The following is a 25405-nucleotide window of genomic DNA, read 5'->3' on the forward strand; positions in this document are numbered from 1 at the left end:
CTTGTTGCATCTCTAAAAGTCACATTTAAGACTCAACCTTAATGAACATGGTCAGAATGTTTATGTTGACAATAGCTAGACCAAGTTCGATTCTTGCTGCCGAAAATCTGAGGTCACTAGGTAAAACTTCTTGAATACCCATATTATCACTATAGAAGCCACATTTATGACTCATTCTAGATGAAACATGATCGGAGAATAAACATGTATCTTGACATTATGCACACTATGTTTAAATCTTGTTCAATTAGGGTAAACAATTAGAGCACCAGGTTAAGTCTTTGACAATTGATGTACCTCGAATTAAGGTGAGAGATTGATTCAGAATCAAGTTTGCTAGAGGTCAAGAGCAAGATAGCAGCAACATTTTTAAGAGATCAAACTATGCGTTTTTGAACACCAATATTCTTAATCATCATTTAAACTCTCAATTAATCTAAGGCTTCGCATGCCATGATGAAATCTAGCTAAAATAAATAGGTTTAGACAAATTTTCTTCAGTCATTGGAAGTACATTTCTTATGTCAATATACTCAACCTGCCTTGAAAGAACGTTCTTATGGTAGCTATCGGTTATCATCATTCAAAACGACTCTTTGAAGTGCATTGCACACTGTGTTTTATCATATTGATAATGTAGTTCATCAAATATGTTTTATAAGGATCCATGTAAAGTTAAGGTAACCAAGGATACCAACGGTGTAAACAAACCAGAAAATTGTCGAGTGTCGGCAGATAAAGCCAACGATGTTTATACAAAAAGAATACAAATTTTCTCAGTTCTGCTCTGTTGCAAGATTTATTCTATTTTAATGCAAACCCTTCAAATCAAGGATATTGTAACCTCATTTTTAATCGTGAGCAAAATACTCTTTGTGGTTTTTTAAACACTGGCTTTTTCGTGAACACGTACATTTGTGAAATTCTCATTTTGGAAAAAAGTAGACAATTTGCGTCGGTCATTTTCCGATATGTTTCTCTTATAACAGTGATCGGTCAACTAACAAAATTAACAGCTATGAATGTCCAACGAATAAAAAATATCTGAAATTATCGGTTTAATACAAATATTTTCAATTAGGTTTACAGAAAAACTCCCCATACACACATTTGATAAATAGAGAATAATAGGTTAGTGTTGATTATAGATCAAGCGAGGCTTAGGAAACAAAAAGCACGAGCCTTGGTGAGTGCTTTTTTGTGCCGAGTATGAAAAACCTGATCTATAATCAACACTAACCTATTATTCTATTTATCTCACTTTTTTATTCAGTAAACCTTTTTACTTTAACAAAATTAGTTTTCATGAGTGTTTGTCGTACTTTGATAATGACTGTAGTGTAACCAAGGTCAGTGTATTACTCCGCGTTCAAAAAATAACCGCTGATCAACTAGAACACGAGGTGCAAAATATGTGCTTCTTTGGTATAATATGTTGTTATTTCGTGACGAAATAACAATAACAACTTGGATTTAATCTAAAAATACACATTAAAATTTTGAATGTGGAAATTGGCACCAAAGAATTGTGAGGCAAAGTTGTTCGAACGAGAGAAAGACATTTGCTGGTGAAGTGACTGGATGGGGCGAACATCAAGCTCAACTTGTTTAACGGTAGACAGTGGTTGTGTAGGCTGCATTTCGGTCATAGTTTCAGTGCATGAAGGTGAACACGAGGCAGCTGTTGGGTTGTTACATTTACTGGACTGAACAAGAATGTTGGAAAACTTTTGCTGCTGTTCAAAAGATATGGTGGAATAAATGGTTATGGACTGGACATTTTTGTGCCCTGTTATGGCCATGATTTCAGTGGAATGTTTGCATTTCGAAGTTTTTGGACCAGGAATTTGCGAACTGAGTGGTTTGTTATTCTCTTGTGCTCGGGAAAGCCGGCGTCTTTTGCCATGGCATTCAGCATCTGACCTAGCTTGTTGACAGCCAATTGATGACGCAAGAACCACTGGGATGCAGTGTCAATTGTGCGTTTTGCCAGGTAGAAAGAGTTCTGATCTGAAGAAAAATCAGATGGACGCATATTCGAATACAACTTGTAAATTTACACGGGATTTCTTGGTCCAGAAGTGCCGAACATCTTGGATTTCTTATGTCAGCGATGTTCTCTCCTGTGCGCGTTTTCGTTTGGCGCTCGTTCAACTCGAGTCTACACGGAGGCGGACGTCTCCCCACCTAACAAGATACAAGAATCTTTATTTAATGTCAGATATGAACAACAATGAAAGACATCATTTAAGTTGAAGCGGGTGTACTTTGTGAAATGGGGTGAAAAATAATGAGAAAAATTGATACATATTTTGTGTGTTTGTGTGTGTTAAAAATGTTTCTTACCGCAAATTGTATTGCTCCGTTTCATTTAACTTTTCGAATATATTTCTTAATTCAAATTATTTGTTTTAGTATTCTATCTTTCGTAGGCTTACAGTATTACTGTAAGTGTTTGATGTGACTTTTCGACTTTTATTTCTTAATTGCAACTTTATTACGACAGGGTAATAGTTTCGTACAGACTACACTTGGGAATGTTTCCCAATTTTGTCATAAATGATACGTTTTCTGTTCAATATTTTATTTTTACAATTTCTTTTAGTTAAAACCGTTCATCTTAATTTTACCTGTTTCTTAAGACTTTTTTTCTTGCATTGTAGGTGTCCCTTGTGAGTGCAAATTGGGCTCCAGTCCCTGTCATGACTGAACATCCATAGCGATGTCGTTTCAGGTACCTGTCAACACTAGCAATGATGCCACGGAGGGAGCTTGGTTCAAAATCTGTGCCATTGGACTTTTGAAGGGACAACAAGAAAGTGGCCGAATACTCATCAAGAAGAGTTGGTTCTATGTGGTGGATTTCTTTGGATTCAGCTTTTGACATTAAAAACTTTTTTAATTTGTTTATGTTAGACAAGGTCTCCGCTACAGTCTTTTTATTTTCATTTTGGACAATGAAATCACCAACATCAGTGAGGTTAACATCTAAGAACTCTTTATTGTCATGCATGTCTGGAATAGTATTTAAAGTTGGGGAGATGGCATTGCTACTGGATGGTGCATCAGAACCAAAGTTACTAATGGGGCTGGTTTCATTCTCAATTGTCAATTCAATTTCATTTGTAAACAAAATAGATGGATCAAACCCATATTGTTCCTGGAACTGGCTTAGTGTTAATTCCATTGTTTCAGTTGCTTGTTGCTCATTTTCATTATTTAATTCATCCCAAGTTAATGAGAAATAGACTTTGTTAAATTCGTCAGACATTTTGAGGGGTTACAATTTCGCTGACGATTGTGTTCTATAGTCAAATGGGAGCAACTCGAACTGACTCCGTCAAAGGGGAGCAACAACAACAGAACCTATTTGCAACATAGTGTTAAATTTACCTAATTCTATAAGCTAAAATGACTATAAATGACAACAAACACGTTTTTTTTACTACTTTTATTTGTTTTAATGTCATTAAGATTGACAAACATTTGAGATTATTTTTACTATTGATGCACTTGGCAAATACAGGTGACGAGGTGCGTGGGAAAAAAGTAGTCCCGGTTCGGCAGTTGATGACGTCATTTCGTTCCGTTGATTATAGCCGTGCCGTTGATTATAGCCGAAATTTAATAAACACGGATTTAATCAACCGAATTCGCTGTAAAAGTTGGATAAAATGAATACTTTGATCTTTTTTCAATGAGAAATAGAAAGCATGTTAAGTATCGTATTGGGATTGTATCTGAACGTCTTTAGACTGACAAAGAAATAGAGTCAATCGAAAAAAATTATCGAAGTACGATTGATACAAATTATATAATGGGAAGTCTCATTTATTTTATTTAATAGAATAAAAACTTGCAGCTTTTGCAAAATGTTTCTTCACAATTTACAGACATATTGCACTAACATCAATGTTTTTGTGCATCAATTTTCTTCTTATACTCGCTTAGTATATAATATATTTAAATACTATATTGAAAATGTAAAGTAGACATTAAGAGAAAGTGCAGAGCACAATTACCAAGAACTAGCACAACCCCTTTAAGAATTTTTGGAGTTATTGCCCTAAGCTTTTTTATAGTCCGTTTATTTTGTGTTGCGTTAGTCTGCAAGAATTGAACGCATTCAAATTAACTTACAAATAATGATAAACTTTGAAGTACATGGACCATTAAACTTTCTTCAGTATTTACAAAGTAAATTGTTCACGTGTCAAGCAGGAATTCATTAGTAATGAAGGCATAAACAAACTTCACATATTTAATAAAAGCATATTAGGGTCGTGTTGAATACAAGAACCATAACCCTTTCTAAAGTATTTAAAAGTTATGGTCCTTGTTATTTTTCTTGTAAAAAGGCGAGATAAATAGTGAAATGCAATGTCCAGATTATAACTTTAAAAAGTATTCAATTAATTCTGATGAAACTTCATCAAAGGGGTTAATCACGTGAAAGTCAAGATGGTGACGTCCATGCAGAAACAGGTATTTTTCGCCGTTTCATATCTTTTATTAATTTTGTTTTACTTTTAAATGAAGCTCACTTTCCAGTCATATCAGTAAGGAAACGATTAGCGTTTATTTCGTAATAAAATTCGCTTTATAGTTTGACGTTACTCGTTTGTGGCTTGTGTTACCCGTCATCTAATCTATTACATCATGAGACTTTCAATGAAGGTTTAAGTCTCAATCTAGGCATTGAAAGATTCAACTACTGCTTTTCTGTAATTTACCGAATCCGGCTTATTATGTCTCCAGTCGCTCATTGACGTCGAAACACCACAATTATCAGGACTCAGCATTTAACGCTGAGCAATTTATAATGAAAATCAACAGTAAAACATCGCATGACAATCGAACAATTGAATATCGCATTGTCGTGCTATTGTTATAAAAGGAAAATTGTATAGAAAATAGTTTTTTTATCGTAAGTCATATCTTGTTCTTCAATTGTTTGTGTTGTTTGAAGTGTCGAATTTAATATCATGAATTGCCATAAGAACGATGAAACAGAACCGCGTCATGCAATATATAATGATGATTCATGTCTCAAAACCAATGGTTCTCTATTGAATATACAACTAAAAATCCAAATAGTTTATGACAATACTATTTAATAAGGCCAAGGAGAAACAAGATTGTGTATTATGGGAATTTTACTGATATAAATACAAAAAAAATAATATAAAAATCGTTGAAATAATAATGATTTAGTAATACTGCTGTACACACGCAATATCTCGTGATACCTCATGAGAAATTCTACTAAAATTACTCGTTTGTTTCAGGCATACAGTAAAGCATATATTTCTTTCGCACCAAGCGCATTCAAACCTAACCATTATTTTTACAAACTATATAAATTTTAGTGAATGTTAGTAAATGGAACCTTCTTTCATTAAAACTGATGCCAGTTAAGCAAGCTTTAAATTATGTTTTTGGACATAGGAGCTTCAACTGTTTCTCAAATTCTGACAATGTTTTTAAACAGTGATCAACCAACATTAACGTCAACCAGCATCTTACGGTGATTAATGTTTAAGAAGATCATATTATCTGCTGTAACTTCTGCCTGTTCCTGGAAAAGACAATGTGGGAATGTATTAAACAAGATTAACTCAAAGATACAAATGATGAAAGCATCAGACTCTAATTAGTTGAGATAAAAATGGTTGGCGACTGCTATAAATATAATATTTCTTGGCTACGCAAACAAGGCTTTGTATGAAAATCATTAATGTATTGAATTTTTAATCGAGAACTTTTGCCAAAAACTCGATACAGCAGTCACAATGGTTGAGTGTATAATACGTTCATTATGCCACCCAAGGGTGTTTGAGCAGTTTATTCGTCATTCATCATGCAATTTCAAAATCGCAATTATTAACCATCAGAAAATGGTGTTGAATGTAACTACCGTCTCCATACCTCAGGTCACACTTAGACATATAAGTTTAAATTTTGGGATAATACAGCTTGTACAGACTGTTATTTTGTAATTTTTCATGAAATCTTAAATAACTCGCCACGGATTACCACCATGATGAGACAGCCTGTCTTATGTTACTACTCCTGTCCCTACCTCAAAGGTCAAGATCAGAATAATAGCTCAAGGGTAAGGTCCTAACTGTAACTTCATCACTCGTCATGCAGTTATAAATCACTTACCAAATATGTTCACCTTGTGGAAAAGGCATGTGTCTTATAAGACCCATTGCTCTAAATCTACGGTCAAGGTCATACCCATAGCTCCTCCTCTAAGGTCAGTGATGAAAGGGCAAATATGAACATCATTCTTCTTTTAGTGACTACAACTTAATCATTTGGCATGCATTATTCATGTGCATATGCCTTGTCAAATGTATGACCTGTAACCTAGCTCAAAGGTCAAGGTCGAATTTAAAGAGCAAATGTCTGATTATGAAATAATACAGTTAAACTGGACAGTAACTGTATTAGTAATGAATCAAATTTAGAAATGATTTACCACAAATGTACACCATGATGAGAAGAAAGTATCATGCTCAGAGCCCGAGTCCTTTGGGCAAAGGTCAAGTAAACTCTTAACGTCAAACAATTGCAATAAAGAGGCTTGTTTAAGTATTACAAGCATTATTGACAATCTGCTCAACATGCATGTAGCTTGTAAGTATTTTTAACCATGTCATGCTACAGATTTGATATATTATGTATGTGTCATTTTTTATATATATTTTTATTTATTAGTCCACTATATGTTATCTCAGAGATTTCATTTTGCGTAACATAGTAAAGAACGCAAAGTAATACTATTTATAAATACATATTGAGTTTTATAGACATGTGGTGCTGTATGTCTTTCAGTAACTTGATGAATTATGATACTGATTGTATTGTGCTTCAGTTATTCATGGCGTTACTCTATTTTGGGACTGTTTGCTTTATTATTTTATATATTTATCTCTTTTGTATAATACCACATTACATACTGGCTTATGTGTATATATAATATACAACATCATGTTCTATTTACCTTATATAGTAAGCAATGTAATTAGAACGCGGTACCTTGCAGACATCGTTCAGAAGTGCCTAGTTGCTACTGGCAACAGTATGGCTATCAACGACCAAGCAGTCTCATATCTTGATCATCCATCTGTAAAGAAGGCGGTCAATAACATGAGAAATAGTGTAAAATACATTTGCACAAACTAGTTTTGACATAATAAATAATTCTTCATAACTACTTACGGCATTGACTTTTCATTTCTACAAATACCATTAAGCATTATATTATGTGCTATTTAACGAGATTTGTTCACATATTTTCAGTTTTTTTTCTAAATTTCATAAAATGGATTTACTAACAAACTGTAATTCTTGGAATAGTTTTATATACTTGTAGTAAAAAGGAAACAGATTTCTCAGAAAATTATTCCCTGTGCTACTAGTCTTGGAGCTATAGATGCCAAACCTTAAACACCATCACTACACCGCTCAGACTTTTTATGTCTGATTTATAGAGGAAGTGCAATGTCAGGCGTACACGTTTTTGAATAAATAACGATTAAAAGCATTTAAAAGCATTACTGATTTCGATAAATGATTTTCAATAAACAAGCACATGGGGGTAATAGGGATCAGCTGACCCTCTACCCTCCCCCGTGGAAAATCGATGAGCGGAAAGCTGAACGACCCCTAGTGAGTTTCACACGAACATCAACTACAATTACATGTACACAAATCATGGATGAGGTTATTGCACAATTTATTTTCTCTCAAAACGTTGTTTTAAACATGATTTATTCGAGGGGAGAATTCAATCAATTAAAATGTATTCAGTCCCTAAATAAGAAGTGCCGGCGACGTGAGACTGCCGAATTCCTTGATGGTGTTTTGTACGAACATATCCTTGTCGCTGTTGTTCCGATCCCTGTGAACAATACTCATGCATAATCCTGAAAGCATGGCGTCGGATATGGTGGATCAAAACCATGTCTTGACTGTTCAAAGCGTGCTAAATGATCGTTCCGCCGTACACGGGGTGGCGGGCAGGCAAAGAATTATGATCATCGCCTGACGCACTGCTGGAAACAAATCCTTTATTTTTAACAAATCAACAACATAAGAATCGAAATCTGTTCAATTGATTCCTTTGTGCTCATGTCGTACTATGGCATTGCGACTTTGTAACAAGAGCACCGCCTCGCGGGTGCAGACCGCTCATTTATTTTATGTTTAAAGGTGAAGGGACTCTCATTTTCAATCACAGGAAGGAGGGTGGAGTGAAGAGGGGTGTATAGTGTGGGGGCGTGGACATTTATTACATTATCTTCCAAAAATGCGGAAAAAAAATGCAAAAAAAAATTCGGGGGGGGGACTCTTGGGTGCGATGGTTGGACAGTATTTCAAACATAAAATAATAAAAATAAATATTTGTGTTTTTTAACCGTTTCAAAAAAAAAATTGGGGGTGGGGTGGGGTGGGGAGGTATAGTATAGTGTGAGGGTGTGGTGGTCATTTGTGAGATTATCTTAAAAAAACAAAAAAAAAACAAAAAAATAAATTTTAGGCGGGGGGGGGAATTCGGGGGGGGGGGGGGTCCGCTGGTGGTATTCTTGGGTGCGATGGTTGGGCGGTATTTCGAACATAAAATAATAAAAAATAAATATTTGTGTTTTTTGACTGTTTAAAAAAACAATTTGGGGGGGGGGGGGGGGGTTTGGTGGGGGGTATAGTATAGTGTTAGGGTGTGGTGGTCATTTGTGAGATGATCTTAAAACAAAATAGGGGGTGGGGATTCGGGGGGGGGGGGGTTATATTATAGTGTGAGGGTGTGGTGGTCATTTGTTAGATGATCTTAAAAAAAATATAGGGGGGGAATTCGGGGCTAGGTGGGGCGGGGGGTATAGTATAGTGTTAGGGTGTGGTGGTTATTTGTGAGATTATCTTTAAAAAAAATTAGGGGGATTCGGGGGGAGGGTATAGTATAGTGTGAGGGTGTTGTGGTCATTTGTGAGATGATCTTAGAAAAAAAAATTAAGGGGGGGATTCGGGGGGAGGTGGGGTGGGGGGTATAGTATAGTGTGAGGGTGTGGTGGTTATTGTGAGTTGATCTTAAAAAAATAGGGGGGGGAAGAAGGGGGGGAAGAAGGGGGGGATGGGGGGAGGAGGGGGATGGGGGGGATTCTTGGGTGCGATGGTTGGACGGTATTTCAAACATAAAATAATACAAATAAATATTTGTGTTTTTTAACCGTTTCAAAAAAAACAATTTTGGGGGGAGGGGGGTAGGGTGGGGGGTATAGTATAGTGTGAGGGTGTGGTGGTCATTTGTGAGATCATATTAAAAAAAAAATTAGGGGGAGGGATTCGGGGGGGTCATTCAAAGGTCAAGGTAAAATTCAACTTGCCAGGTACAGTAACCTCATTATAGCATGAAAGTATTTGAAGTTTGAAAGCAATTGCCTTGATACTTTAGAAGTAAAGTGGATCGAAACACAAAATTTAACCATATATTCAAAGTTACTAAGTCAAAAAAGGGCCATAATTCTGTAAAAATGACAACAAGAGTTATGCAACTTGTCCTTTTACTTGTCCTTGTCCTTATGATAGTTTGCGAGTGTTCCAAGTATGAAAGCAATATCTAGGATAGTTTAGGGGTAAAGTGGACCAAAACACAAAACTTAACAAAAATTTTAATTTTCTAAGTATAAAGGGCCCATAATTCCGTCCAAATGCCAGTCAGAGTTACATAACTTTGCCTGCACAGTCCCCTTATGATAGTTAATAAGTGTTGCAAGTATGAAAGCAATAGCTTTGATACTGTAGCAATAAAGTGGACCTAAACACAAAACTTAACCAAATTTTCAATTTTCTAAGTATAAAAAGGGCACATAATTCTGTCAAAATGCCAGTCAGAGTTACATTACTTTGCCTGCACAGTCCTCTTATGATAGTAAGTGTTGCAAGTATGAAAGCAATAGCTTTGATACTTAAGGAATAAAATGGACCTAAACACAAAACTTAACCAAAATTTTCAATTTTCTATGTACAAAAAGGGCACATAATTCTGTCAAAATGCACGCCAGAGTTATCTTACTTTGCCTGTCCAGTCCCCTCATGATAGTAAGTAAGTGTACCAAGTTTGAATGCAATAGCATTGATACTTTCTGAGAAAAGTGGAGAAAACAATAGCTTATAATTTTTTTTCAAAAAATAGATGAACTAAAAATGATTTATTCGATAAAATTTGTTGAGTGTTTGTATCCATGTCCGCGTATCATTTTCAATATAACACCGTACTTCTTGCACTGTGTTACGATTGTCCCTGCAATATTTTCTGCGTCCATTTTATAAAGTGCTGTAAATTCAAACAACTCTTCTCCTATGACGAGTTTCTCGTCTTCGAAAAATCTCAGTCCGATAGACAGTTGTTCAGTTCCCGAGATATCAGCAGTCTCATCCGCTAAGATTTAGAATCCAGTATATTTTCTACAATACCAATATCATTCCTCACAGTCTCTTCACATAGACTTGTCACTTCATTTTGGATTCGAACAGAGGTATTTTAGGAATTTCCATTTGCGAGTTCCATATGTCTCTCAAATACATCATCACCAGATTAGATTCGAAACGATAACAAATAATTCCAAATGCCAGATTTCGAATTTGTACCCCTTAGTGCAATGCCATGGGTACCACAGAAGAAAATTCTCGAAAAATTTGAAATTAATTGTTCACGGTTCCATGAAACAGTTTCATTGAAGGCACTGTCAAACAAACTGTCGACAAGACGTTCTGGACTGTTCGTGTTGGCAAGAAACTTGGCAGCATACTTTTGAGATTGATGATACCAGACACTACTCGTGTGGTTTTCGCAGTATTTTGGAAGTCATTATACTTTCAAAAAAGGGACACTGACTCGTTACCTTCCAGATACACTTCATGATGCACATTATCTGGCCTTATCCTCAAAATTCTACCCCCCGACCCCCAGGATTAAACCTGCGGGTACATTTTTGTTTTACGTCCATAATATTGTTTTTTTTTTAATTGTCATTTTGTCAAACTGTAAACAACTTCATTTTATATTGTCAAATTTTAATTGCATTTGTAATGATCTAAATTTACTGTTTTAAAAAGGTTTAATGCAAATACAAAATAGAGAACTAAATATATGGCGCTAGCTGTAACTTCATTTTTGTATTAATGTCTCTGTGTAATTTGTGAAGGCTCACATTCTCGAGACTTACTGATTAGAAAATTGACTGTCTTTCACTTTGCATATGTTTATGACCATCAACAGTAAAAGGATATATGATCTTATTTTATAAAAACAAAATAAAACTTAAATAATTAGGTAACTTATGGTCTTTCCGATATTTTTTCAGTCTAAAGATTGAATCGGGTGAGATCAAAATCGAGTAGTCGAGAAAGACAGACCAAAGAAAGGTCAGTTGCGGATATGTCTAGACCCTAAGCATCTGAATGGGGAGATCAGACGGCCATATTATCAGATGATGACGTCACGAGCAAGCTTAGCGACGCAATGCATTTTTATTGGTCCATTAGGTTAGACACGAAGTCCTCTTACCTTACAATGTTCAGTAAACTTTGTGTACGGTACCGGTACTTACATATGTCATTTGGTCTGAATTGAAGTCAAGACATTTGGCAAAGGGCAATGGACGAGACATTTGAAGGTCTGAAAGGGGTAGCACGTGAGCATGACCGTAATCTACTTGCTTTGCTTGACCAGGCACGCGAGAAAGGGGTACGTTTCAATCCTTAGAAACTGCTGATTGACGTCAAAGACGTGCCATTTTTTGGTCATGCCATTACAGACAATGGTCTTAAATTTGAAAGTGAAAAGGTCAAGGCCATTACGTCTTTGCAGTACCCAAAATTAACCAGAACTAGAAACTGCTTTTGACATGGTGTATTACCTTAAACAATTTTCACCACATTTGGCTGACATTACAAGTAGTTTTCATGCTTTACTAGAGAAAGACGTGGAATTCGTATTCAATGAGCCGCAAATTTACGATTTCAATAAAATGAAGGACGTGACGTCGTACAGCCCAGTTCTTGCGTACTTTGACAATAATAAACTTATTACGCTTGAATGCAATGCAAGTAAACATAGTGTTGGCGCCACCATTTTTAAAAAGAGGGAGATGTTCCATGATTAAGATACAAAGATACAGGCTATAGCTAATTAACATACCAAATGAATAGTCATAACATATTTGCAAACAACCCGCGCATTCAGTCCCTTATATGTATTGCTTGGAGCAACATCATTATTAGTAGTTTTAGAGTAAAACTTCAGTAGAATTCTATTTAATATATAAATCACACTTGTTATTAAGCCATTCGATAATACATTTGTATTACAAACCTCTACATTACGTCAGTACAACATTATAAAAGTCTCCATTTTAGAGACACAAAAGAGATTTTGAGTTTGTGTCTGCTATTTTAAATGTTGAGAATCACGGTGCGTGAACTTGTTTAATGAACTTTATTCTTAAAGCTTTCAAATAGGTCTCATCAATTAATGTATTATGTTATACTTCTAACGCATACTAATATTATGAACATAAAAATGGCATTGGCTTTCTTTCAAACACCTTTCCATCTCATTTCACAAACTGTACATATAGTTTGCATTTATCAGTGTTTGAAAGCTAAAAGGTATAACCAGCAACCCTGTTAAAGTGGCGGATAGTCGAAAATAGTTTACTAAGAACGATAAAGTTTATACTTTGGTCCCATGTGTTCGTTGTTGCTGCTAGTGTACTGTTTGAAGAACCCTGTCCATCGGTTGTTTCGTTTCCAGGCGTGCTTGTTGATGCTGAAAGTAGTGTAAAGACTGTTTAATCTGACTTAGAATAAGACTTCATATCTAGGACGGACATCATTTGGTGATTTAATCACAAAAAAATATGAATTCTAAAAACAAGCACAATCAAACCTTTTATTGAAACTGAATATAAGTGCTATTACATAAGTATGTAGATGGTGATGTACTGAGAAATATTAGCCAGAGTCAGAAAGATGCAATTTATTAAACCAATAACTTTATTTAAATGAACGTGATACAGAACGTGAAAAAGAACTTTATCCAGGTATGGTTATTGTGGAACCTTCACTTATTGCATTTTGTAGTAGAAACATTGCCTTGGGAAGTAGATGTCTTTGTTGCCCTAGTAGAAAGAGTTTGTGTAGTTTTTCCATCAGTTCAAAGGATAAACATTCTATTTTACTGAACTGCAAAAGGTTTTACTTATAAGTAGACTTAATTTGATTCATACATATTACCATGCTTTGTGTGCCGGAATAAAAAAAATCACATATTTCGAAATGGTGAAACTCTGAGCACCCAATCAAAGGTCAGATGGAAGATGTTCTTCATGTTTAAATGTTTACTCTGAAAAAGATTCCATACAGGAGATGCACTATCTGTCTAAGCGCATGTTGAATGTCCATATAAAACAGGATGTTTGGATGTTACTGTGACATTCTTCACCCTTATTTAAAATAGCTTACCACAATGACCATCGTGAGGAGACTTAAGAGTGCGTGTATCACCTGTCTCATAACAGCAAAGGTGAAAGTCACACTTATGGTTCAAAACATGTGGCCATTAACATATTGTTTTCTACATTAGTGGAATTTTCAAAAAATGAAAATTTCATTGAATCCGTGTGGTATATTGACACTTGTATTGTTTAATAATGAAATCTTATTTGCATAATTGCATTTTTTATCAAAATAAAGTTAAGATAGTAAGACAATTGTGAAACAGTAAATGCAAATTATTTAAATTGGTTGACAATACATTCTTAATTTAAAATATTTTAAATTGCCTGTTGTGATGTTAGTGCCCTTGCCGGTGCTGTTCGCTATTTTTTGTCCACATGTGTAGTTGTATTTCTTAAGTTTGTTCAAGTTATAAAAGATCATTTTTATCAAAATATTATAAATATATTTTGCTTCTAAATTGATCATCACCATACAGATTTTAAATATAAAGTATTAATTTTGAGCTATTGTATTATTTGGCAATAAGTTTATATTGTGGTCGTGGTTTATGTAGAGTATTTAATGACTGTTTAAAGCAACTTTTATATTTTTATTTTAGATGGAGTAAAGTTTGCTAAAATATTTTCAATTTTTTCCCAAACACAAACTGGATGAATTGTTTTTAATATGCCTAAGGTACTTGTTTTGGTATGGTGGAGTGAACAGTAGTAGAAGAATTGTTATAAAACGCATTTTGAACTAGCAAATTAAGTTTAGCTTAATTTTAATGGATAATATTTGGTGCTTGAAAGGATTTTAAGTATGGACAAATAGCTTTCTGTGAAACTGCTAATGATAAACAAATACACATGTCAGAATAAGAAAGAAAGAAAGAAAGAAAGAAGGAGGGGAAGGAAGTATATTTAAAATCATAAATCTACATTCCAATTCAATCTACTAAAATATTATTTTGCAAGTAATGTATACAAGTGGAGGTAATTTTAGAACTTTCAAAATGCCAAAATGGCAGTAAAATATGAAGTCGATCATTTTGTAATTTTGAATTGCTCTCAACTTAAGTAACCTCCAATTGTGTATGAATAACTGGCGTGTTAATAAAAAATGGTATATAAACCTGTTTACCTGCTATTCTTAATTGACTAGCTGTTTTTTAGTTATTAAGAATACATGTACATATGCTACAGGTTGATAACATCTTAATGTCTGGGAAAAATGAATATTGACATGAATTCTTCACAAAAAGTGTATTTAGATTATGAAAGCAAAATCACAGATTTTCGATACCTAAAGTTGATAAGGGTGTTGTTATTGAAGAACTGTTAGTCGTCGTAGACGAAGTTTTGTTGTATCCAGTTGTGTTGGTTGGACATTGTTCAGCTGAATCAGAATATATCATATCAAAATACTTGTGCAAGAAAGCACAAGGTTATTGATAGTCATGTAAAGGTGTTATTGACATGCATTACAATCTTAAATATTATTATCCCTAAAAGTGATGTAAATATTTGAATAAGCATACGTTAGTATGGTTCCGATATGTTTTATCGGTTGTTCCTGATTAACAAACCATACTATTCACAAAGCAACAAAAACAAAGTCACATGTTAATTAGATGTTTGGTAATCAGTAATCTGGAGAAAGCACTTGGGGATATTGATGCACATGATTGATAAATAAGAAAATATATATCCATGTATGAAGTATTTAAAACAAAGTATTCATATAATTTTACCACACATTTTTATGACATATGTAACAACGATTTTTTTTTCTTTTATATTATTATTTTTATATAAATTGTTGGCCTGGCATTTAAAACCACCAAGAAAAACATCTATATATGTCGCATTCACCCAAAATTTGAATTAAAACATGATTTTTTTTATGTGTTTTACGTTATGCTTTTACAATACATAAATGTAATTTTCCACCAATTATTGACACTTAAAGTTAGGCATTAATATAGTTTAGTATTGCTGTTTAAAGGTGCTAGGTGCAGAAAAATATTCTTTTTTTTCTGGTAAAACATACCTGACCTAAAATTTCTCAACCATGGCAAATCTGATTAAATTCATCACATGTATTTGTTTTTCTATTATTTAGAGGGAGAGGGCTTTATGCCCGCGAAGGAAGGCATGTATATTCCACACGGTCCGTCAATCTGTCAGTCCGTCAGCACTGTTTGGTTTCCACTCTCTTAATTTACCATATATATGTGATCGTAACCAAACTTTCTGAATTTTTTTATAAATAAAAAATATACATTAATTTTAATAATCATTTTTTTCTCACCACGCACTTTGGACTTATGGCACTTAAATGAATCAAAGTATTGCTCTTTGTGTGAGTAAATTTGGTTGAACATATGTCGAAAACTAATAAAGGTATGAAATGGAAACTTCAAAGTAGGTATTTAGATTAGGTTTATGCAAAAGAACCATTACTCTCGCTCTCCTATTTTTAAAACTTAGTACCCTTTGTTGTTTTTTTACTCATATTGTGCATTACATTAAAGCTAAACGAGGTATCAACTCGAAATCTTAACAGGTAGTTATGTCTCATTTAGGGATTGTGCTGTAGACAAAAATCATGTTAACAGTTGTTGCGCTCTGTTTATGTTTGTAATCAAATATTGATCGGGATATACCTTGAAAACTAAAAAGCAAATATACTTTAAACTTAATATGTAGTAAAATCTAATTTATGGAATGAACCGCGCACTATAACTTTTGCTTTAATATTTTTTAATTTGAAAATGCAAGGTAGTTCTTAAGTGCACTGCACAAGAACCATTACTTGTGTTCCTCTTTTTTTAAACATATACCCTTATGTTTATTTGTGTATTTAAATTGTGCCCATCTCATTTCTCAAATCCTAATAGAGGTATCAATTTGAAACATCGATTTTAAACTCCTGCTTCTATATTTTCCGACTTCATCTCATTAAATATATTGTTTTTTTAATAAGTGGAATATTAAGACAACAGTTTAATATGGCGATTTCTGTGCTGTATATGTACATCTGTCTTGATAAATAATGAAATAGTATTTCCATAATTGCATTTTCCAAAATATAGTTAAGATATTAAAACAATTGTGAAACAGCAAATGACAATTATTTTGATTGGTTGACAATACATTCTTAATTTAAATATTTTAAGTTACCTCTTGTTATGATAGTGCCCTTGCCAGTGCTGTTCGCTGCATTTTGTCCACCTGTGTTATTGTATTTCTTAAGTTTGTTCAAGTTATAAAAGACAATCTTTATGAAAAATATTATAAATACATTTCGCTTCTAAATTGTGGATCACCATACAATTTTTAACTGCAAACCATTAATTTTGAGCTATTTTACTATTTGTTGATAAGTTTATATTGTGGTAGTTGTTTATATAATGTATTAGCTTTTTAAAGCAAATTTTGTATTTTTATTTTAGATGGAGTAAAATTTGCTAAAATATTTTCAAAAATTATGCGAAAACACAAAATGGATGATTTTTTGAAAAAAATACCTTACATTTTGCCATCAGCATTTATGGTTGCACTAATACTAGTAGTATAAGCAGTACGTGTTGTGGTAGTGGCGGAGTAAACAGCAGTAGAATAATTGTTATAAAACGCATTTGAACTAGCCATTTCACTTGAGCTTAATTTTTATGGATTATTTATATAATATTAAAAGGATTTCAAGTATGGACAAATACCTTCCTTTAAAACTGTCTATAATAAACAAATATACATGTGGGAATAAGACAGAAAGAAAGAAAGAAAGAAAGAAAAAAAGAAAGAAAGAAAGAAAGAAAGAAAGAAAGAAAAAAAGAAAGAATGAGGGGAAGGAAGTATATTTGAAATCATAAATCTACATTCCAATTCAATCTACTAAAAGATTATTTTGCAAATAGTGTATACAAGTGGAGGTAATTTAAGAACTTTCAAAATGCCCAAATGGCAGTAAAAATGTGAAGTCGATCTGTTTTTTAATTTTGAATTGCTCTCAACTTAAGTTACCTCCAATTGTGTATGAATAACTGGCGTGTTAATAAAAAAAGGTATATAAACATGTATACCTGCTATACTTAATTTACTAGTTGTTTTGTAGTTATTAAGAATACATGTACATATGCTACAGGTTGATAACATCTTAATGTCTGGGGAAAAAAGAATATTGCGATAAATTCTTCACAAAAACCGTATTTAGATTATGAAAGCAAAATCACAGATTTTCGATACCTGAAGTTAATAAGGGTGTTGTTATTGAAGAACTGTTAGTCGTCGTAGACGAAGTTTTGTTGTATCCAGTTGTGATGGTTGGAGATTGTTCAGCTGAATCAGAATATATCATATCAAAATAATTGTGCAAGAAAGCACAAGGTTATTGATAGTTATCATGTAAAGGTGTTATTGAAATGCATTACAATCTTAAATATGATTATCACTAAAAGTGATGTAAATATTTGAATAAGCATACGTTGGTTTGGTTCCGATATGTTTTATCGGTTGTTCCTGATTAACAAACCATAATATTCACAAAGCAACAAAAACAAAGTCACATGTAAATTAGATGTTTGGTAATCAGTAATCTTGAGAAATCACTTGGGGATATTGATGCACATGATTGATAAATAAGAAAATATATATACATGTATGAAGTATTTAAAGCAAAGTATTCATATAATTTTAACACTCATTTTTACGACATATATAACAACGATTTTTTTTTATATTATTGTTTTTATATTAATTTTGGGACTTGCATTTAAAACCACCAAGAAAAACATCTATATATGTCGCATTCACCCACAATTTGAATTAATGCATGAAATTGTTTATGTGTTTTACGTTATGCTTTTACAATACATAAATGTAATTTTCCACAAATTGTTGACACTTAAAGTTAGGCATTAATATATTTTAGTATTGCTGTTTAAAGGTGCTAGGTGCAGAAAAATATTCTAAAAACAAACCTGACCTAAAATTTCTCAACCATGGCAAATCTGATTAAATTCATCACATGTATTTGTTTTTCTATTATTTAGGGGGGAGGGCTTTATGCCCGCGAAGGAAGGTATGTATATTCCACACGGTCCGTCAATCTGTCAGTCCGTCAGCACTGTTTGGTGTCCACTCTCTTAATCTACCATATATATGTGATCGTAACCAAACTTTCTGAATTTTTTTATAAACAAAAAATATACATTAATTTTAATAATCAACTTTTTCTCACCACGCACTTTGGAGTTATGGCACTTAAATGTATCAAAGTATCGCTCTATGTGTGATTAAATTTGGTCAAGAACATATGTCGAAAACTAATAAAGGTATGAAATGGAAACTTCAAAGTAGGTATTAAGATTAGGTTTATGCAAAGAACCATTACTCTCGCTCTCCTATTTTTAAAACTTAGTACCCTTTGTTGTTTTTTTACTTATATTGTGCATACCATTAAAGTTAAAAGAGGTATCAACTCGAAATCTTTACAGGTAGTTATGTCTCATTTAGGGATTGTGCTGTAGACAAAATCATGTTTACAGTTGTTGCGCTCCGTTTATTTTTGTAATCAAATATTGATCGGAATATACCTTGAAAACTAAAAAGCAAATATACTTTAAACTTAATATGTAGTTAAATCTAATTTATGGAATGAACCGCGCACTATAACTTTTGCTTCAATATTTTTAAATTTAAAAATGCAAGGTAGTTCTCAAGTGCACTGCACAAGAACCATTACGTGTGTTCCTCTATTTTTAAACATATACCCTTATGTTTATTTGTGTATTTAAATTGTGCCCATCTCATATCTCAAACTGTAAAAGAGGTATCAACATGAAACAGAGATTTTAAACTCCTGCTTCTTTATTTTTCGAGTTATTCCCATTAAATATATTGTTTTTTTAAATAAGTGGAATATTAAGACAAAAGTTTAATATGGCGATATCTGTGCTGTATATGTACATCTGTCTTGATAAATAATGATATCGTATTTCCATAATTGCATTTTCCAAAATATAGTCAAGATATTAAGACAATTGTGAAACAGCAAATGACAATTATTTTGATTGGTTGACAATTCATTCTTAATAAAATATTTTAAGTTACCTGTTGTGATGATAGTGCCCTTGCCAGTGCTGTTCGCTGCATTTTGTCCACCTGTGTAATTGTATTTTTTAAAGTTTTTTCAAGTTATAAAAGACAATTTTTATAAAAAATATTATAAATACATTTTGCTTCTAAATTGTGCATGATCGTTCTATATGATTTAATCGCTTCAAAGCGCAATGGTCTGATAATAAATGTGAATGGTCTAATAATTAAATTGGATTGAACATTAAATTAATATTATGTTAAAAGAATTCGAACGCAGACAATAGTATCACGTGATGTGCCAGAATTTCGTATGTTTAAGTGCCACACTATTCCAAGTTGCTTGGTTATGCAGATAAAACTGGTGGAATTGTTTTGTTCGCTCTTGACGTTTAAGATGACTCTTAAGATTGATTTCCCCAAGTAGTCTTACTTTGATAAGACATAAGTGGGTTTTAAAGATATTATATGATATATAATGTTGATGCTAGGATACAATATTTCAACATATGAACCCTTAAAAGATAAGTTTAAACAAAACTTACAGAAATAGTTTACCTAGAGTAAGTCTCATGCCACCAAACCTACTATATGATCGTTCTGATGAGATGTTCTATAAATTGCAATATTAAGGTCATTAAACGATTTAGTTTTACTCCTGGATTGTTGGTTGCCTACTCCCGTTAATCAAATCTCATATGAACTGCTGTTGTTTCTTGTATATGTACCATACGCCTTTCACAGTGGGTTCAATACAAGAAATTGTGTGAACATGGTAATTATTTGTTAATATAAATAATAATTGATTGTTTTTGAGACGATAATTGGTTTAATTATAAATTTTACATAGACTATATGTTATTCCAATTATTAGAACTATTACCTTGCCTCTTGTAACAGATATTACACATTCGTATGTAACCAAAATGACAGGATGGATCCTACTATTCGTAACGTTATGAATGTTGGGATCATGCGACTGAAACCATGTGTGATGAAACGGTACCCCTTTTTATCAGACTTACGATTTAAATGTTATATAGAAAACACTTTGACCTATGATCATCTTAATTTGTTGTATGCTGGAAACATGGGGGCAAAGTACGATGTCTTTTGGCTTTAAGCATAACAGGTCAAAAGTCGAGGTCACAGGGTCTTGCATCCTGTACCTAGTTTTAGCACAATATACATCGAGAATATTTTGACCAAGGATTATCTTATTTTTTATGTGGGAGGAGAGGAAGACTTGTAATTGTTTAGGTCATCAGGTAAAGATTCAAGGTCATTTGGGACTTGCTACATTTAATTCCTCCCCTAATTATACCTGTAGGAGGTTTTGATCCACAATGATCCACATTGGTATGCTGGTTACTCTAGAGGTAAGGAAGGCACGTATTGATTTTGCAGTCACAAGGTCAAGGTGAAAGGGGTTTATAGCATAAATTTATTTCGGAATTATATCTATAGAAGGCCATGGTCCAAAATCATCTTCATTTGTATGCTGGTTACTTTTAGGAACGAATGACAAAGAAATGTATAGTTGTGTCCAAAAACTCACATGTAAAGGTCACAGGGGCTGTACTGTTTTTTCAAAAACATGATATCCAGAGAAATGAAATATACAATCAACAAAAATAATGTGATACATGGTTATTCTTCAGGAAAAGAAGAAGCCAGTCAGTTTTGATGTCAACCAATCAGAGTTCAAGTCCGAAAGTCCTTGTAACGTGGACATTTCCTCCACGATTAGAATCATATAAATTATAAAAGCATACTGGTATGCTTTGCTGGAGAGATAATCAATGTTTATTTCACGGGATGAAAATTCAAGGTCACATGAGCATGCAGTATAAAAACCACTCTTAATAGTTGCACATGTTGATGACTTCCCTACACGTATAAGGTATATATGTTTTTTAAACTTATCTCTTATTTCCATTTGTTTTCATTGTTGATTGCAATATATACACACTATGTACAATTAAGTAAAAATCACAGGACAAAACATCTTGGTAATTATCTTGTAAAGGTGTTTACAAAATAATGTATTTATTTAGATTACAAAATGAATTCAATCTTAACAGAAGTTTATGCACGTGTTGAAATACTGACAATAGTGACCCACCGACATGAACGCCATCAGATAATTCCCAATGATCTTCACGGCTAAAAACATTTTATTTATGGTCATATTTAATACATTTTAAAGGAGCATAATATATATATTTAAAACTGGTGTTTAAAACCTTCCTTAATTTCAAAACGATTGTATTAAAAATTCAAAGACAATTTATGAATATTTTTCATCATATAAAAAACTGCACACAGATAGAATTTTAAACTCTAGTAAAAATATCAATTTGGGTCAGTTTCAACAACGTTTCAAACGATTAAAGTAACATTACTACCCAAAATTAACGAACATTTCGTACAATATTTCGTCAAATCAAGCTAAACAATTAAAAATCATTGTTCCTAATGGCAATTGCCGAAAATTCAACGCCCGATGTGGTCTGGTAAAATAAATGTTTGTAGATACAAAATGCTCGTTTTTATTATTGTTTTGTATTGGTACCATTTAAGTGTTCATGTGTCGTATAAATGGATATATTCGCGGGAAATTAAAATGGAATTAATTGTGTCACAAATAAATAAAACGGAGCATTTTGTATCTACAAAAATCTATGTAATCATACCAGATCCAGCGTTGGAATTGTGGCTCTTTCTATAAGGAACACTGATTGTTTAGGTGTTAACTTTATTTTACGAAATTCTTAACGAAATTTGTGTTGATTTTGAGCGTTATAAAGACTTTAATTAGGTTCATTAGAAAAATCAGATTATGAATGAATTTAAAATATTAAAAATACTGGCCATTCACACGGAACGTATCGTTGTCCACAGATTAATACAATTTTTTTTAAAGATTAAAGATACTAATAATTACAGTTTTTTCCTTATCAACACTTTCCTTCACAAATAAAATGTTATAAAACTAAATCGAATAATACAACCTTATCACGGAAGTGTTTTACATTTTTCTATCACCAGTTTGTACTGTTACCAATCCTTTTAGAAAAATATTATCTTCACAAAATCCTTCATAACTTTCAGTTTTCCATTATATAAGATTGAACGCCTTTCACCTGGAGCCGTTTCGAGTGCTTTATATTTTAGCATCGTCGACAAGCATCCCTAAGTGCAATGCTCACTTAATTTGTCACATCGGGATTAAATTGTGACAAGTATTATTTTTTAGCTCACCATGAAGGGCTAAATGTTAGCTCTTGTTAACAGTATAAGTTCGGCATCCGATGCAGTGTGTTGTGAGGTTATCAAATTTACGTTTAAACTATCAGAGGCCACATTTTTCATCGAATTTTGATGTCTTAACTTTATGACATCAAGTTACATCTTAGAATATGTTACCTTTCTAGAAGGCACATCAATTGCTCAATTTTGATTATGCTAAGTCAGAAAGTTTATCATGACAATATTTTAGTTGCCTTTGAACCTGGATTGCATGCATCCATACACTTCCTGACCAGGTCAAATCATAGAAGAACATTGTTTTCAATATAGAGACTAAAATAATCCCTCAATCGTAAAAAAAATTTATCTGAATTTTTAAATCAACAATTCCTATGATACGTATGAATCTGGGTCACATGTCTGCAAATATTGTTTCAGGTAAATGCTTAGGAAACAAAACTTGTTACCAATCTCAATGCCATCTTAATGCCTCAATTTTTATAAAACTAACCGAGAATTGTAATCTATTCAAAACAAATTCCGATATTTAATATGATCACGCGCTTTGAAAACCTATGTAACCAGATCCAATGAAGAGAATATCAATGTTAAAATTTCATAGGCCAGCATTATACATCAAGTATGATGAAACTTGAGATTTAATTCGGCTAACGTGTCTCTTCAAACTAGGTCACCAATTCAAACCTTAGAAAAACCTTATTACATTTTAAAACGCCTTGGCTCAACCTGATGAACATGGTCAGCATGCTTATCTTAACAATACCTATGCCATTAGCGTATCGTGTCCACATGTGTCAAAAATTAGGTCACTAGGTAAATTCTTTTGAATACCCATATAAACACTCTCAAAGTCAGAATTATTTATCATTCTGGATGGTCAGAGCATTTATCTTTATAATATCAAAACTATGTTTCAATCTGGTATATTTGGGGTAAACCACTTGAACACGAGGTTAAGGCTTTGACAAACCTTGAATCAAGGTGAGCGATGCCCTTATGTACCAGTATCAGAATCCGTAAGATGAGGTTTATTTGAGGTCAAGCGCAAGATCGCAGCAACATATTGGTTATACGTGATTAAATGGTAAAAAAGATATACATATTAAGGTATCATTTTTTTGGTTTAAAATATCGTATTTTTAGTTTCACCCTTATTTATATTCATCATGAAAAGTCTCAATAACTCTTAAGCATCCCATGACATAATTTAATCTAAAATAATAAAGTTTGGACAAATTATCTTAAGTCACTTGAAGTACATTTCTTTTGTTAATATACTTGACCTGATTTAACAGAACGCACTTATGATTAATATCTTTTGTCACCATTCAAAAGACTTAGTGAAGTGCATTGCACACTGTGTTTTTCATATTGATAATGCGATTCATCAAATATTTTTTATCAGTTTGTATGTAAAGCTAAGGTATCAAGATTACCAACAGAGTAAACAGTCCTGATAATTGTCGAGTGTCGGCAGATATAGTCACCAAAGTGTATCCAAAAAGAAGAATAATATACTCAGTTCTTCTCTCTTTTTATATTTTATCTGTTTAACGATGACACTTCAAATGAGGGTTACGGTGAAATCATTTAAACATTGTTTACATTCTATAAGTTTGAACATTCTTATGAAAGGAATACGATTACCTGTGATATAAAATAACGATCAGTATATTTGTAAACTTTTATTTCTTTCATTCAATGCTAAATTTTAGAAAAACTCAATTATTTAATGAAATTATATAAATACAAATACGAAGAATGGTAAAATCTCTGATTAATTTATCAACTCGAACAATAAATGAACATGATGCGTCAAAAGTTGTCTGTTTCAGCATTGTTTTATTTGTGGGATGGGTTACAATTCATATTACCTATAACATTTTCTTTTTCATGAGACATCAATTCAATGTGTAGTTTGCAGCTTTATTCTTACTCTATGCATTTACCATTACAGGTTTTGCAACTATGTAACAAATAAGTGCATCGCAGACGTAATTTGTCACTTTGAATATGTTATCGATAAAAAAGATCATATCTTGATTCATATAAGCATTTTAAACAAACATACAACAAGCATACACACATTTTAAACATGTCTGTTGAAAGTCACGAGCAAGCTGACATGGAATGTCGATAGTCTTCTAAAAGTGGCTGATCTTTTCTATTGTAAATCGAATGATGATAACACGGATAAAATGTTAAATATTATCTTTAAAGACCCTTTATTTACAGACAATAATAATAACAGCATTTCGAGGCCCTTATTATCAAAGCTTCTTATGGAACCATATTGATGAAAAAAACACACGTTAATTCACAAAGTAATGTGTCGTGCGCTAATTTATGCTGATGTCACTTTAGTTTTAAATGCTTTTAATGCCTTAAATGCCTTAAAATACCTTAAACAAATACATGACTTACTGTTGTACATTATTATTTTATTGCTGTTAGTTAATATTTGTTTATTGTATACGCAGAAAACATTTACATGTACATGCAACATTTTATCGCGTTCATCT

At 32.9% G+C, this 25405-nt stretch overlaps 1 protein-coding gene and 1 long non-coding RNA gene across 4 annotated transcripts in view; one reads left to right on the forward strand and one right to left on the reverse strand.

The window, feature by feature from the left end:
- Positions 1-25405, forward strand: part of LOC127855708 (A-kinase anchor protein 9-like) — a 477990-nt gene that overhangs the window by 410561 nt on the left and 42024 nt on the right. The window lies entirely within an intron of this gene.
- LOC127855716 (uncharacterized) lies at positions 5142-19679 on the reverse strand. Of its 3 annotated transcripts, XR_008037650.1 has the most exons (6): positions 19626-19679; positions 17760-17852; positions 14815-14907; positions 12749-12838; positions 7013-7135; positions 5142-5578 (listed from the first exon to the last, which is right to left on the reverse strand). It is a non-coding gene; the product is annotated as an uncharacterized LOC127855716 (long non-coding RNA). The 3 variants fall into 3 exon arrangements; XR_008037651.1 differs by lacking the exon at positions 17760-17852; XR_008037653.1 differs by lacking the exon at positions 14815-14907.

This window comes from Dreissena polymorpha, chromosome 13 (genome assembly GCF_020536995.1).
Source record: "Dreissena polymorpha isolate Duluth1 chromosome 13, UMN_Dpol_1.0, whole genome shotgun sequence".
Classification (NCBI taxonomy): domain Eukaryota; kingdom Metazoa; phylum Mollusca; class Bivalvia; order Myida; family Dreissenidae; genus Dreissena; species Dreissena polymorpha.